Source organism: Palaemon carinicauda, chromosome 37 (assembly GCF_036898095.1).
Source record: "Palaemon carinicauda isolate YSFRI2023 chromosome 37, ASM3689809v2, whole genome shotgun sequence".
NCBI classification, from domain to species: Eukaryota; Metazoa; Arthropoda; class Malacostraca; order Decapoda; family Palaemonidae; genus Palaemon; species Palaemon carinicauda.
The window spans coordinates 65,908,547-65,922,997 of record NC_090761.1 but is presented as its reverse complement, the minus strand read 5'-3'; the positions used below and the strand labels follow the sequence as shown (position 1 = coordinate 65,922,997).

At 33.9% G+C, this 14,451-nt stretch overlaps 1 long non-coding RNA gene across 1 annotated transcript in view; it reads right to left on the bottom strand.

Moving 5' to 3' along the window:
- The window catches only part of LOC137629745 (uncharacterized), a 109,957-nt gene extending 109,308 nt beyond the window's left edge, over nucleotides 1–649 (bottom strand). Inside the window, exon 1 of the long non-coding RNA XR_011041600.1 lies at nucleotides 388–649. This is a non-coding gene — a long non-coding RNA (uncharacterized lncRNA). The remainder of the gene's footprint in view (nucleotides 1–387) is intronic.
- Between the last annotated feature and the right edge of the window lie 13,802 nt (nucleotides 650–14,451).

Here is a 14,451-nt window from a genome sequence, read left to right as displayed (position 1 = left end):
AAAAAAATCATATAAAAATCAATTGGCAATATTTGATAGCCATTCGTAACATTGTGGTACTGAGCTACACTAATGGCTGACTAGACTTCCAATAAAAATGTAATTTGCATAGAGATCAAATCTATTCAAATCCTCAAATTTATCTCTATTTACATAACAGTTTATACCGTTGTTAATTACATTAATTTAACTTTAAATGACACTAAATATTGGCGTAAAACTGCTGGTTCTCCCGCTGGACGTCATTACCAAAATTTTTACGCTAGCCTATCACACCCTTTGCCGGTTAAGGTTTAGTAAGATTGAATTTAATATTCAATCCCCATTTAATGAACATTTCATCAAGTTGTATCCCTGAATTTAATTACACTACGATTAAGGTCTAACCTTGTTCTTACGTAGGAGTGATGTCCACATTGTAGCTTACAATTGTCCATGTCCTTTCACTTGGGATATCAGGTTTCGAGTTTCTTCGGGTTTTTAGACGTGCAACTTTCACAACTTCTTCATTTTAACAACAGTTGATGGAAGTTAATCACGACATTGATGATCTACGATGTAATTAAATAACCAGCACTCACGTCACATGTATAACGTATCACTGTCTTCGGCCCCTCAAAACCATTACCACGAGTCCACGATTCCTGGAGTAAAGTGTAAACAACACAGATTTAGAGTTCCTAAACCTTGCAATTTTTTTACTGGGTTGTCAGGGATCCACCAAACGGTCGAATTTATAGACAAATTTTGGGAAAATAATGTACATTATTATTATTATTATTATTATTATTATTATTATTATTATTATTATTATTATTATTATTATTATTATTATTATTATTATTATTATTATTATTTACCAAATACGAATTAATGCAGACATGACTTGTCTGTTCCGATTAAAGTCGTGTCCAAGTGACTTCCTTCAAATAACTAGACGTAAACATTAAGAACAAGTCAAGTGAATAGACACCAATAAAGCTGTCAAACTGGGGAAGTTTTACCCTTGGAATAACACAAAGATACTTTTTATAAAAGTTATATACTATAAAAATTTTTATAATAGACTACGAAAAAAGTTGTTCCTGTTTTTTTCCTTTGTCTTGGGAGGGGTAAGATGGTGGGCCAGTGACTTCACTTCATTCGACCAGTTGACAGCTCAGATTTATTGGTGCAAATATTTGTCAAGGGCTTCTCTGAGAACAGTTAACATATCATCTGTAGTATTTCACTCAAGACTTCCAAACAATGAGTATATTGACTATTCCAGTATCCGAGACACGCTTAGGGTAAGGAGATTCTCAAATCCAAGGTTCATCATAGACGGCTCACTTCCATTAGGTCTAACGAGTTTCTTGAGTTTTAACAACCTTTATTATTATTATTATTATTATTATTATTATTATTATTATTATTATTATTACTATCTTGAAACTTGATAATACTGCTGTTACCTTCTTTCAAAGCCGATTAAGCCCTTGAGTGATTTTTTTTTTTCATAGCAACACGTACTGTAGGCCTAGGCTACACACTTACTGATCTTACTCACATATGACACACACACAAATAAATAGGCTTTGTAAGAACAGCACACATATTTATCCATGACTAGATCCTTTGCTTAATATCATTATTCATAGTAATTTTGCATTTTGCATCTTTTTTTCTCCACAGTTTTCTCCAGTCGTAGCACCAAGTAAACATGATAAGTTATCTATGTACGTGAGGACATGTAAATGATAAAGGTAATTTACTCTCTCTCTTCGTTGTTTATATATGATAGATCTATTGTAGATTTGTTATTAGTCTCAATACATTTGTTATTTTTTACTATTTGTTCTCATATATTGGTTATTTATTTCCTTTTTCCCTTTCTCCACTGGGCTATTTTCCCGTTGGAGCCGTTGGGCTTATAGCATTACACCTTTCCAACTTTGGATGTAGCTTAGCTAATAATAATAATAATAATAATAATAATAATAATAATAATAATGATAATAATAATAATAATCATCATCATCATCATCATTATCATCTTCAAAGGAACTGACCTCTTTCAAGTTTTTTTTTTCCCAATGTCATAGTAATTTTCACATTTTGAATACTCCTCCTTATGTCTTCAGATGTGAAGAATAATTCTTAGTAGATCTTAGAGACCTAGAAATATATTTCGCTTTTATATGAATAAACAATTCGTATGATAATCCCTTTTAGGTACACCTGTACTGAGATAAGGAAAATCACGTGTGGATGTCTTTACTCCTTCTTCTTCTTCTTCTTCTTCTTCTTCTTCTTCTTCTTCTTCTTCTTCTTCTTCTTCTTCTTCTTCTTCTTTGATTTAGCAATTCCAATCATTTACTTAACGCTAGAAGTAGAGGACATTGTTAACAAACTCAAAATATTACCATCAAAGACAATATTCTGTTGGAGTCCTTGGGCTTATAGCATCCTGCTTTTCCAACTGGGGTTGTGGCTTAGCTAGCAATAATAATAATAATAATAATAATAATAATAATAATAATAATAATAATAATAATAATAATAATAATAATAAAATCTCTTCTGAATTCGACTTTCTCAGAGGGACCTTCAATCAATTTTATCTACACATGTTTGACTTTGAATCTGGTTTCGTCCGGAAAATCCGCATAATAACATTTATATTTGTATGGGTTTTCCTGTGGGGTAGAAACTTAAATCTCTCTCTCTCTCTCTCTCTCTCTCTCTCTCTCTCTCTCTCTCTCTCTCTCTCTCTCTCTCTCTTTTTAACTCAAGCCCATATACTGTATATGTTATATGTGATATATATATATATATACATATACATATTCAAATAAGCCATATATATTTTTGATACATTAATGTCTGGATTCTCTTAACGACCTCGGGATCAGAGCCCCAGGCGAAATCACACAAAGACAAGAGCTTGGCTCCGGCCGGGAATCGAACCCTGGTCGGCAAGCTTGTACAGACAGTGACTAACCCACTTGGCCACGTGGGTTAGTCACTGTCTGTACAAGCTTGCCGACCAGGGTTCGATTCCCGGCCGGAGCCAAGCTCTTGTCTTTGTGTGATTTCGCCTGGGGCTCTGATCCCAAGGTCGTTAAGAGAATCCAGACATTAATGTATCAAAAATATATATGGCTTATTTGAATATGAAAAACACGTAAAAATGTGCAAAATTTATCATACATATATATATATATATATATATATATATATATATATATATATATATATATATATATATATATGTACATAAATATATGTGTATATACATGTGTACATAAATATATGTATATATATATACTGTATATATATTATATATATATGTATATATATATATATATATATATATATACATATATATTTATATATATATACATATATATATGTACATATATATATATATATATATATATATATATATATATATATATATATATATATATATATATATATATATATATAATTTTTGAAGAAGTGATCGCTTCACGAATAATATTTATATTGTGAAACTGATATTTTCGAAATCTCAGGATACTTATTATATACATCAAATACTCTCTCTCTCTCTCTCTCTCTCTCTCTCTCTCTCTCTCTCTCTCTCTCTCTCTCTCTCTCTCTCTCTCTCTCAAAATAGGAAGAAACTATATATAGAAAACAATATCTATCAGTCAGAAATGGTCTCGAAGCCCAAATTCTCGTTAAAGGGATGGATTTAATCCTAGAAGATTATCAAACCAAAAACGCCGTAGGAAAATAACCAAATAACAACATTTCAATATTTTGGTTTTTGGAAATATAAATCATTTGGATCTATTTCTGACTGGTTCAGTTGGTTGGTGGTTCTGTTGAATAGTTTCTAGATCTTGAATTTTTTTACGATTGGTTTTAACCTTGAAACGTTACTAAAATCTTGATTTTTCTCATGATTGGTTTTAACATTGAAACGTTACTAAAATCTTGATTTTTCTCATGATTGGTTTTAACATTGAAACGTTACTAAAATCTTGTTTTTTCTCATGATTAGTTTTAACATTGAAACGTTTCTAAATCTTCTTGTTTTTTTTCTCATGATTGGTTTTAACATTGAAACGTTACTAAAATCTTGATTTTTCTCATGATCCGTTTTAACATTGAAACGTTACTAAAAATCATGATTTTTCTCATGATTGGTTTTAACATTGAAACGTTACTAAAATCTTGATTTTTCTCATGATTGGTTTTAACATTGAAACGTTACTAAAATCTTGATTTTTCTCATGATTGGTTTTAACATTGAAACGTTTCTAAATCTTGATTTTTCTCATGATTGGTTTTAACATTGAAACGTTTCTAAATCTTGATTTTTCTCATGATTAGTTTTAACATTGAAACGTTTCTAAATCTTGATTTTTCTCATGATTGGTTTTAACATTGAAACGTTACTAAAATCTTGATTTTTCTCATGATTGGTTTTAACATTGAAACGTTACTAAAATCTTGATTTTTCTCATGATTGGTTTTAACATTGAAACGTTTCTAAATCTTGATTTTTCTCATGATTGGTTTTAACATTGAAACGTTTCTAAATCTTGATTTTTCTCATGATTAGTTTTAACATTGAAACGTTTCTAAATCTTGATTTTTCTCATGATTGGTTTTAACATTGAAACATTTCTAAATCTTCTTGTTTTTTCTCATGATTGGTTTTAACATTGAAACGTTTCTAAATCTTCTTGTTTTTTTTTTTCTCATGATTGGTTTTAGCATCTAAACGTCTTTAAACTTTCTTGTTTTTTAGCTCATGATTGGTTTTAATTTTGAAACATTTCTAAATCTTCTTATTGGTTTGAACATTTGAACGTTTTTAAACCTTTTTGTTTTTCACCTTCTAACATTGAAACTTTTCTAAATCTTCTTGATTTTTCTCATGATTAGTTTTAACACTGAAACGTTAATAGATCATTGAAAAGTTCATAAAACTCCTCAATTTTTTTCATGTTTGGTCTCAGTCTATATTTTCGGCCTAAAGATTGCCCATTGGAAGAGGTTGATAAATTTCTTTTCTTCCTCTTCAGTCTTTTATCAATCAAGGTTGACATAACCTTACATATCCAACTTTATCATAAAACTCCTTAATTTTCTTCATCTACGGTCTTAGTCTATATCTTCGCCCTAAAGATTGCCCATTGGAAGAGGTTGATAAATTTCTTTTCTTCCTTTTCAGTCTTTTATCAATCAAGGTTGACATAGCCTTACATATCCAACTTTACTGTAGAGTAGAGGTACTCGATCTGTGTCCACATATCACATCTTGATCTTCAGATTGATAAAACACGTCGGTGGGATTCCCCAAGATACGAGGTGCCGTTTATCACGTATCTTAAATTAATGGTCTGTTATGGTTCATTTAAAGGGTTTTCACCTTGTCCTTCTGGTTTTTCAAGCGATAATTGCGTATCGTGAATAGTGTCAATGTCAGTGTGTTGAAAAATATCTATACGAATGCAATCTATATATACACATATATACATATATATATGTATATATATACATATATATATATGTATACATATACATACATATATATATATATATATGTATATATATATATATATATGTATCTATATATATATATATATATATATATATATATATATATATATATATGTACTTCTATTGTACACTGTTAAAAATTGCCGTAAAAACTGTAAAAATTCTGACATAAATGTTGTCAGACATTTACTGTTTTAAGCACGGATATATTGAGGTGAAAGAGTGATATTACGGTCACCAACCCGAAAAAAAAATAACGAAGTAAGGTAAAATTACGGTCGCCTGTATTTCACTGAAATACGACTGAGAACAGTATATTTTTACGGAGAAGTTCCGATTAAGATTGCGTCTTTTCTTAACAGTGTAGGTAGAAATATCTTATGTAACACAATTCAGTATCTTTGGTATTATGACGAGGTACCAATATCGTGAATAGTATCAATGCTTGTTATTGTTATTATTATTACTAGCCAAGCTATAACCCTAGTTGGAAAACCAAGATGCTATTAGTCCAAGAGCTCCAGTAGGGAAAAATAGCCCAGTGAGGAAAGGAAATAAGGAAATAGATAAATGATGTGAATAAATTTACAATAAATCATTCTAAAAACAGCAACAACGTCAAAACAGATATGTCCTATATAGACTATTAACAACATCAAAAACATATCTGTACGAATGTGCTCAATATACTCGTGCTTTTTAAAGAGGGACATTTTTTGTACTTATGCTGTATTAAAAAAAAATTGTACTTATGCTGTATTAGAAATAAATGTAATGTCCTCTGATATCTATGGTGTTGTGACGTGGAATTAAAAGACCACCCAAAACTGTAATATTTGCCAAAGATCTTCAATATATACTCATGCACACTTGTCTACCTGTTTCCTGGTTTCGTTTCCTCATTGGGCTATAATCTCTTTTGGAGCCTTTTGACTTATAGTTTGCTGCTTTTCCAACTAGGGTTGTAGCTTAGCTAGTAACAATGGTTTATAGTTTAAAGGCCACCGTGAATGGCAGGGGCAAGGAACAGTGACATTGCTCTATCGAGCAGGGCAATGCCCTAGAGACTGACCATATACACATATGATCAGCTCCTAAGCCCCCTCTCCACCCAAGCTAGGACCAAGGAGGGCCAGTCAATGGTTGCTGATGACTCAGCAGATGATATAATAATATAGTCATTGTTGCTCACACTGAGACTCGCCTCCTTGTTGAATGTCCTCTTACCAAAGTAGGCGAAGGATACACCTTCTCAAGAAGTTTACCTAAACTCCTAAAGAGTCTCCTTGGATTCATAGCGTTGGTTTTGTTGGTAAGACTAGAGTAGGCCTACTCTCAAAAACCTACCTGAAGCTCCCATAAGTATCAATGAAAGACTTATGACCTGGTGTATTCTACTGGTAATAAGTTGTTTCTTGACGCTCAGTTCTTATGTCTGATTATAGAATGCTGATCACATAACTTGGGACAACTTCTAATATGCTACAAAGTATCCGTAAGAACTCAACAATGGTTATGTCTCAACATTGATTGCTAACGAAATAATTAAAGACAATTTCTACCATGCCTAGTGCCACAAAATATCAATAGAATTGACAAGGTAGCCAGGCTTGGTGGGAGATGATTTCAATGCAAGGTTGAGTAAAAATAAGGATATGGGGAGGTACCATATATGCCATAGGACACAATGGCACATGTAATATGAATTATGGTGGTGTCAGACTGCTCTCTTTTTACGCTGAGCATGATCTTGTAATTAAAGACACATTATTCCAGCTTAAGGACAAGCTCAAAAATATATGGGTGCATTCGTGATCCAAACACAGACATATGCTAGACCGCGTCTAAGAAATTGAAGTGTGCTGCACTGGAAATAAAAATCATGAGAAGTGAGATCCTTTTCGGGCTTAAAATGCCGATGGCCTCTTTTCCTTGCCAGACAATACTGAAGAAGACCTAGACGCTGAATGGGAAAACTGACACGAGATGCTTCATAAGCAACAAATTGCTTCACTTAGCGTTCCCATGCAGACTGTTTCAATGAGAACTTTGACACCATGCACCAATTCCGGACCTTAAATGATCCTGAAGAAGATCTTGACGTTGAGTTGGGAAAGTTTAGCAAACTGACACGAGATGCTTCATAAGTAACAAAGGTCTTCACTTAGCGTTCTCTTACAGACTGGTTCGATTAGATCTCTGACACTATATACCAATGCTTGGCAGAAAAAAACCACATGACTCATATTTTGCAAACTCCCACTGATCTGCTCTGGCCAAAAGATGGTCTGCCTGAGGTCAGGAGTGCAATGTCAGATACGTGTATGATACAGAAGTAACAGAACAGCTAGTGGGTAGAAAGGCCTATGGAAATTAAAGCCTTTGCTGACCAAAACAATATGCAAGAATTTTATAATGCAATTAAAACCATTTATAAGCCTAAGGACAACAAAATCCCTGATGAGATTCTAAACCACTTGGCTGAGTATCCCCATGCTATACTGAACCATCTTAGCCCTGTTGGTGACTAGGCTCTAAATACTCTGCCTAAATTACCACTCATCTAGGACCAGGACTAGCTCCCAGAATTTCACACATTTCTGGATGCAATAAAAAGCTTTATCGAAGGCATTCCTGCACTGTTAAAGATTTGCCGGAAAAATAAAATCCTAGAATAAATGTTACCAGGCATTTGCCGTTTTAAAATCAGATGCATTGACGTCAAGGAGTGGTATTACGGTCACCAACTCGTAAAAGATAATAACAGAGTAGGGTAGAAATTACGGTCTTCTGTATTTTACTTAAATACGGCTGAGAACAATATATTTCTACGGAGATTTTCCGATTAAAATTACGGTTTTTTTAACAGTGTATGGTGAAATTTTCAATCACGGGGCCTTTTCTCAAAAAGCATCTGCACGAGATCATCTGTGTCCTGTGGAGGGGAGAGCAAATGTCAGAATAGTGGATAGACTCTAATGCTTTCTATCAATAAGAAAAAAGGTGAGAAAAGCGACTGCAACAACAGCAAAGGTATTTTCCATATATCTCCAGCTGGTAAAATGCTGGCTCTTGCTCATAACTAAACATGTACGGTATTTGAATAAGTAGTTAACCCTTTTACTGCCGCTGGTGACTTAATCAAAATTTGAAGATTGGAAGGCCCCTTTAAAATTACCCAATCCATAGCAAGTTGATATTTATTATGAAAGCTTTCCAATACATATCAACAAGCTAGACGCTGCTAGAGTATCCGCGGTATTGAAAGATTTTGCTACATCGGAAGTTTTGTTAAATTTATCACTGGCAGTGAAAGGGTTAAATATGTGCTGTCACTCCAGAGACTCAATACAGGCTTAGTAAGGGAAAGGGACCATTGATATGATATTTTTTCCTGACTCAAAAATACAAGAGGTTGTAGTAGTCTATTCCCTAGTTTGCAATTTGGTTTTCGTAAAGGCCTTGGAGCATGTGATGCCCTTCTTACAATCTCCAATGCTGTACACAGATTTGTTGATTGTTGTCAAGAAGTTCGTATGATTGGCCTTGATTTTAGTGCTGCCTTTGACCGTGTTAATCATGAGGCCCTTATTTTCAAACTCAAACAGTTAGGAGTGGGTGGGTTATTTCTTAGCTTTATTATTGATTTTTTAAGTAATAGATCTCAAAGAGTTGTTGTTGATGGGCACCATAGTGAGTATAGGAATGTGATATCCGGTGTTCCACAGGGTAGTGTTCTTGGCTAAGATGGAGAGGGGGCTTGGGTGCTAACCATATGTAGATATATGACCAGTCTTTATGGCATTTTCACCGCCCCTTTCTCTGCCATTCATGAGTAACCTTTAAACCTTTAAATGTCGAAAATTATCTGGCTTAAGGGTACACTCGGGCACTCTATTCTATCTTATTTCTCTTCCTCTTGCTTTGTTAAGTTTTTATTGTTTATATAGAAAATAATTATTTTAATGTTGTTGCTGTCTTTAAACTATTTCATTTTGCCTTTTTTTCCTTTCCTCACTGGGCTATTTACCCTGTTGGGGCCCCTGAGCTTAGAGAATCCTGGTTATCCAACTAGCGTTGTAGCTTAGCAAATAATAATAATTATAATAATAATAATAATAAAATACATTATTGTACATAGTTTTCATTGACCTTGCCAAAGGCAAAAACTGGTGTCCTGACGACATTCCTCACGAAAAAAAAAATATACTGGATATAGTTCCACACACCAAGCCTCCCCACTCCATCCCACGCCCACCCACGCCCACTCTGCCAGCCCACAGGGGGATGAGACACCACTCCAAACGAAGTAGGCATAACCTTTCATTGGAGTTATGTGAGGTCGGGCACTTGATCAATTGGATCGATTAAACTTCAAAAGGCGAACAAAAAAAAAAAAAAAAAAAAAAAAAAGAATCGTAAGATGCACGTGGATACTTCAAGACAAAAGAAATGGCTGGCGGATGCATCTGTCACGGAAACAAAAGAAACGTGATGGGTTTAATGCGCACACGCAGGGAAAAAAATGAAATTGGATATAGAACAGAGACGATGGTAGGTTTACTTATTCGTTTAAAACAGAAGATGCTGTTGATGTGAATTCCGATTGTAAAGTTGAAGAAACTTTATTATTATTATTATTATTATTATTATTATCATTATTATCATCTGAGATACAACCCTTGTTGGAAAAGCAGGATGCAATAAGCCCAATGGCTCCAACAGGAAAAATAACCCAGTGAGGAAAGGAAATAAATAAACTACAGGAGAAGTAATGAACAATTATAATTATGTATTCTAAGAACTGTAACAACATCAAAATAGATCTTTCATAAATAAACGATAAAAAAAGACTTATGTCAGCCTGTTCAACATAATAACATTTGTTGTAAGTATGACACTTCTGAAGTTCTATTGATTCAACTACCCGATTAGGAAGAAAATTCCACAACTTGGTCACAGCTGGAATAAAACTTCTAGAATACTGTATAGTTTTGAGCCACATGATGGAGAAGGCATGACTATTAGAATTAACTGCATATATAGTATTACAAAAACGGTAAAAATTCTGGCATAAAGGTTGTCACACATTTACTGTTTTAGAAACGGATATATTGATGTAAAGGAGTGATATTACGGCCACCAACCCGTAGAAGATAATAACAAAGTAAGGTAGAATTACGGTCGCCTGTATTTTACTGAAATACAGCTAATAACAGTATATACTTAAATGGAAAATTTCCAATGAAAATTGCAAGTTTTTTTTATTAGCACTGTACAAATATAGTTATATTCATTAAGTAGTGGGTAAAAAATATACGATATTTATAATAATTTTAATTCTAGACTATCAGAGTGATGCTAGAATCACGTCTAGATTTCGACCTTATTCAATAAAGACTGAAAGATTTCATTGGAGGTTATGTAGAATTATGTCCTTTGATATCTCACTTATATAATAAAGAGAAAGTGGGTGGATATATATATATATATATATATATATATATATATATACATATATATAATGTATATATAAATAAATATATATATATATATACACATATATATACATATATATAATGTATATATATATATATATATATATGTATATATATATATATATATATATATATATATATATATATATATATGTGTATATATATGTGTATATATATATATATATATATATATATATATATATATATATTAAATGCATATATATATATATATATATATATATATATATATATATGAACTTGCACCTTTCTAGTTACTTTCTAAGATCACGTAACGTCAAAACGGAAGTAGAGTTTAACCTGATGTTTATTCATTTCTAGAATGTTAAAGTTATATTTTCTTTAGCAAGAATGTGTAGGATTGGTGAACCTTTTTTTATTTCTTTTCTTTAAAGGGAGGACATGTGATGTTCTTACATCATTTCCTTCATGACATTTGTAAATCTTGTGGTATATAGTATTTCTAAACTTTCATTTTAATTATTAGTTTTCTTGGAATCCAATAGACTAGCAAAAAGGAGAGAGAGAGAGAGAGAGAGAGAGAGAGAGAGAGAGAGAGAGAGAGAGAGAGAGAGAGAGGAGAGAGAAGAGAGAGAGTCATGAACATTGCAAAGAGAAATAACGGGACAGTGCTATCCCTGGTCAATGCTTTGAAGACAATGGCTCTCTCTCTCTCTCTCTCTCTCTCTCTCTCTCTCTCTCTCTCTCTCTCTCTCTCTCTCTCTCTCTCTCAGATATTAAAAACTCTCTAAACGTTTCAACTAATTCGCTCTACCCAAGAGCAAATGGAGTCTCCGCGGATGGACTAAAATGTCTTTGGAACATCCAAAATCCTTGTAACACACACACTCTTCTCTCTCTCTCTCTCTCTCTCTCTCTCTCTCTCTCTCTCTCTCTCTCTCTCTCTCTCATGGTAAGCAAGATCATAAAACTCTCTAAACATTTAAAATAATTCGCTCTACTCAAGAGTAAATGGAGTCTCCATGGATAGACTAAAAAGTCTTAAAGACACCCAAATTCCTTGTAACTCTCTCTCTCTCTCTCTCTCTCTCTCTCTCTCTCTCTCTCTCTCTCTCTCTCTCTCTCACACACTTTGAAGTTAGAAAATATCATAGAAACTCTCTAAACGTTTCAACTAATTCGTTCTATCCAAGAGCAAATAGAGTCTCCACGGATGGACTAAAAAGTCTTTGAGACATCCAGACTCTCTCTCTCTCTCTCTCTCTCTCTCTCTCTCTCTCTCTCTCTCTCTCTCTCTCTCTCTCAGTATCTGAGACATGGTAAGACGAGATCACTCTCAAGACAGTAGTTGGTCACCTGAGATCCTGAAGATTTGCGTCGAAGACTGTTAAGGTCAGGTGAAGTTTACCGGAGTCGTCTGGGCGCAGGACGCAAACCGTTCTGACTTTGGCAAGGGTTCTGGGTTTAAAGGCTGCTCATGAATGGCAGAGGCAAGGGACAGTGACATTGCCCTATCAAGCAGGACAATGCCCTAGAGATTGACCATATATACATAAGATCAGCACCAAAGCCCCATTTCCACCCAAACTAGGACCAAGGAGGGCCAGGCAGTGGCTGTTGGTGACTCATCAGATAGACCTATAGGCTCCCCTAACACCCCCCCCCCCCAACCTTAGCTCACAAGGATGGTGAGGATGCCGGGACTAAAGGAACTAACGAGTCTGACAGGGACTCGATCCCTAGTCTGGCAATCACCAGGCAAGGATGCTACCTCCAGGCCACCGCAACTTATTCTTGTATCGTTGACGTCGCGTTTATAAATATTTATTTTTACGAATGGTACTCTCTCCTTGGGGAATGCAGCTTCCAAAGTGCATCGCAATAACCTTTCGGTCCTAGCTGCATTGCTTTCTGTTATTCTTTCCTTTAACTGATCTTATGCCATTTTCAATTTTCACTTTAAAACAAATTATTATTATTATTATTATTATTATTATTATTATTATTATTATTATTATTATTATTATTATTATTATTATTATTATTATTATTATCGTCGTCATCAATAATGATATTATTATTATTATTATTATTATTATTATTATTATTATTATTAGCTAAGCTACAACCCTAGTTTGAAAAGCAAGATGCTATAGGCCCAAGGGCTCCAACAAGGAAAAAAAGCCCAGTGAGGAAAGGAAATAAGGAAATAAATAAACGATATGAGAAATAATGAACAATGAAAATAAAATATTTTTAAAACAGTAACAATATCAAAACATCTATTTCATACATAAACTATAAAAAGATTCACGTCAGCCTATTCAACCTTGAACATTTGCTGCATGTTTGTACTTTTGAAGTTTTACCGATTCATCTACCCGATTAGGAAGATCATTCCACAACTTGGTCACAGCTGGAATAAAACTTCTAGAATACTGTGTGCTGTTGAGCCTCGTGATGGAGAAGGCCTGGCTATTAGAATTAACTGCCTGCCTAGTTCCTTAGCTTGAACTTCATGAATTTTAGTGGTATTCGGTCGTCCCATTAAATCACTATATAATAATCTAACCTTCAATATCGCCTTCTTACCTTATTTTCTAGTTCCTCAGAATTAAATACCTATAAATTCTTCTTATACCACAGACTACTCAAATGGTTCATCTCATCAACAGTAATGTATTGTTCATTGGCATTCAGCAGCCAAACTTTATCTCCATATTTTACTTCCATAAAGGTGAATAGGCTCAACAGTTCCTCCAATCACAATCCCAAGCTTCTACACACTCCCTGTTGCCTTCTTTACATCTATAAAGGTGTATAGGCTCAACAATTCTTACTATCAACTTCCCAAGCTTCTACACTCTCCCTGTTGCATATTTTACTTCCATAAAGGTGTATAGGCTCAACAATTCTTATAATAATCTTCCCAACCTTTTGCACACTCCCTGTTGCATATTTTACTTCCATAAAGGTGTATAGGCTCAACAATTCTTACTATCATCTTCCCAAGCTTCTACACTCTCCCTGTTGCATATTTTACTTCCATAAAGGTGTATAGGCTCAACAATTCTTACTATCATCTTCCCAAGCTTCTACACTCTCCCTGTTGCATATTTTACTTCCATAAAGGTGTATAGGCTCAACAATTCTTATAATAATCTTCCCAACCTTTTGCACACTCCCTGTTGCATATTTTACTTCCATAAAGGTGTATAGGCTCAACAATTCTTATAATAATCTTCCCAACCTTTTGCACACTCCCTGTTGCATATTTTACTTCCATAAAGGTGTATAGGCTCAACAATTCTTACTATCAACTTCCCAAGCTTCTACACTCTCCCTGTTGCATATTTTGCTTCCATAAAGGTGTATAGGCTCAACAATTCTTACAATCATCTTCCCAAGCTTCTACACTCTCCCTGTTGCATAT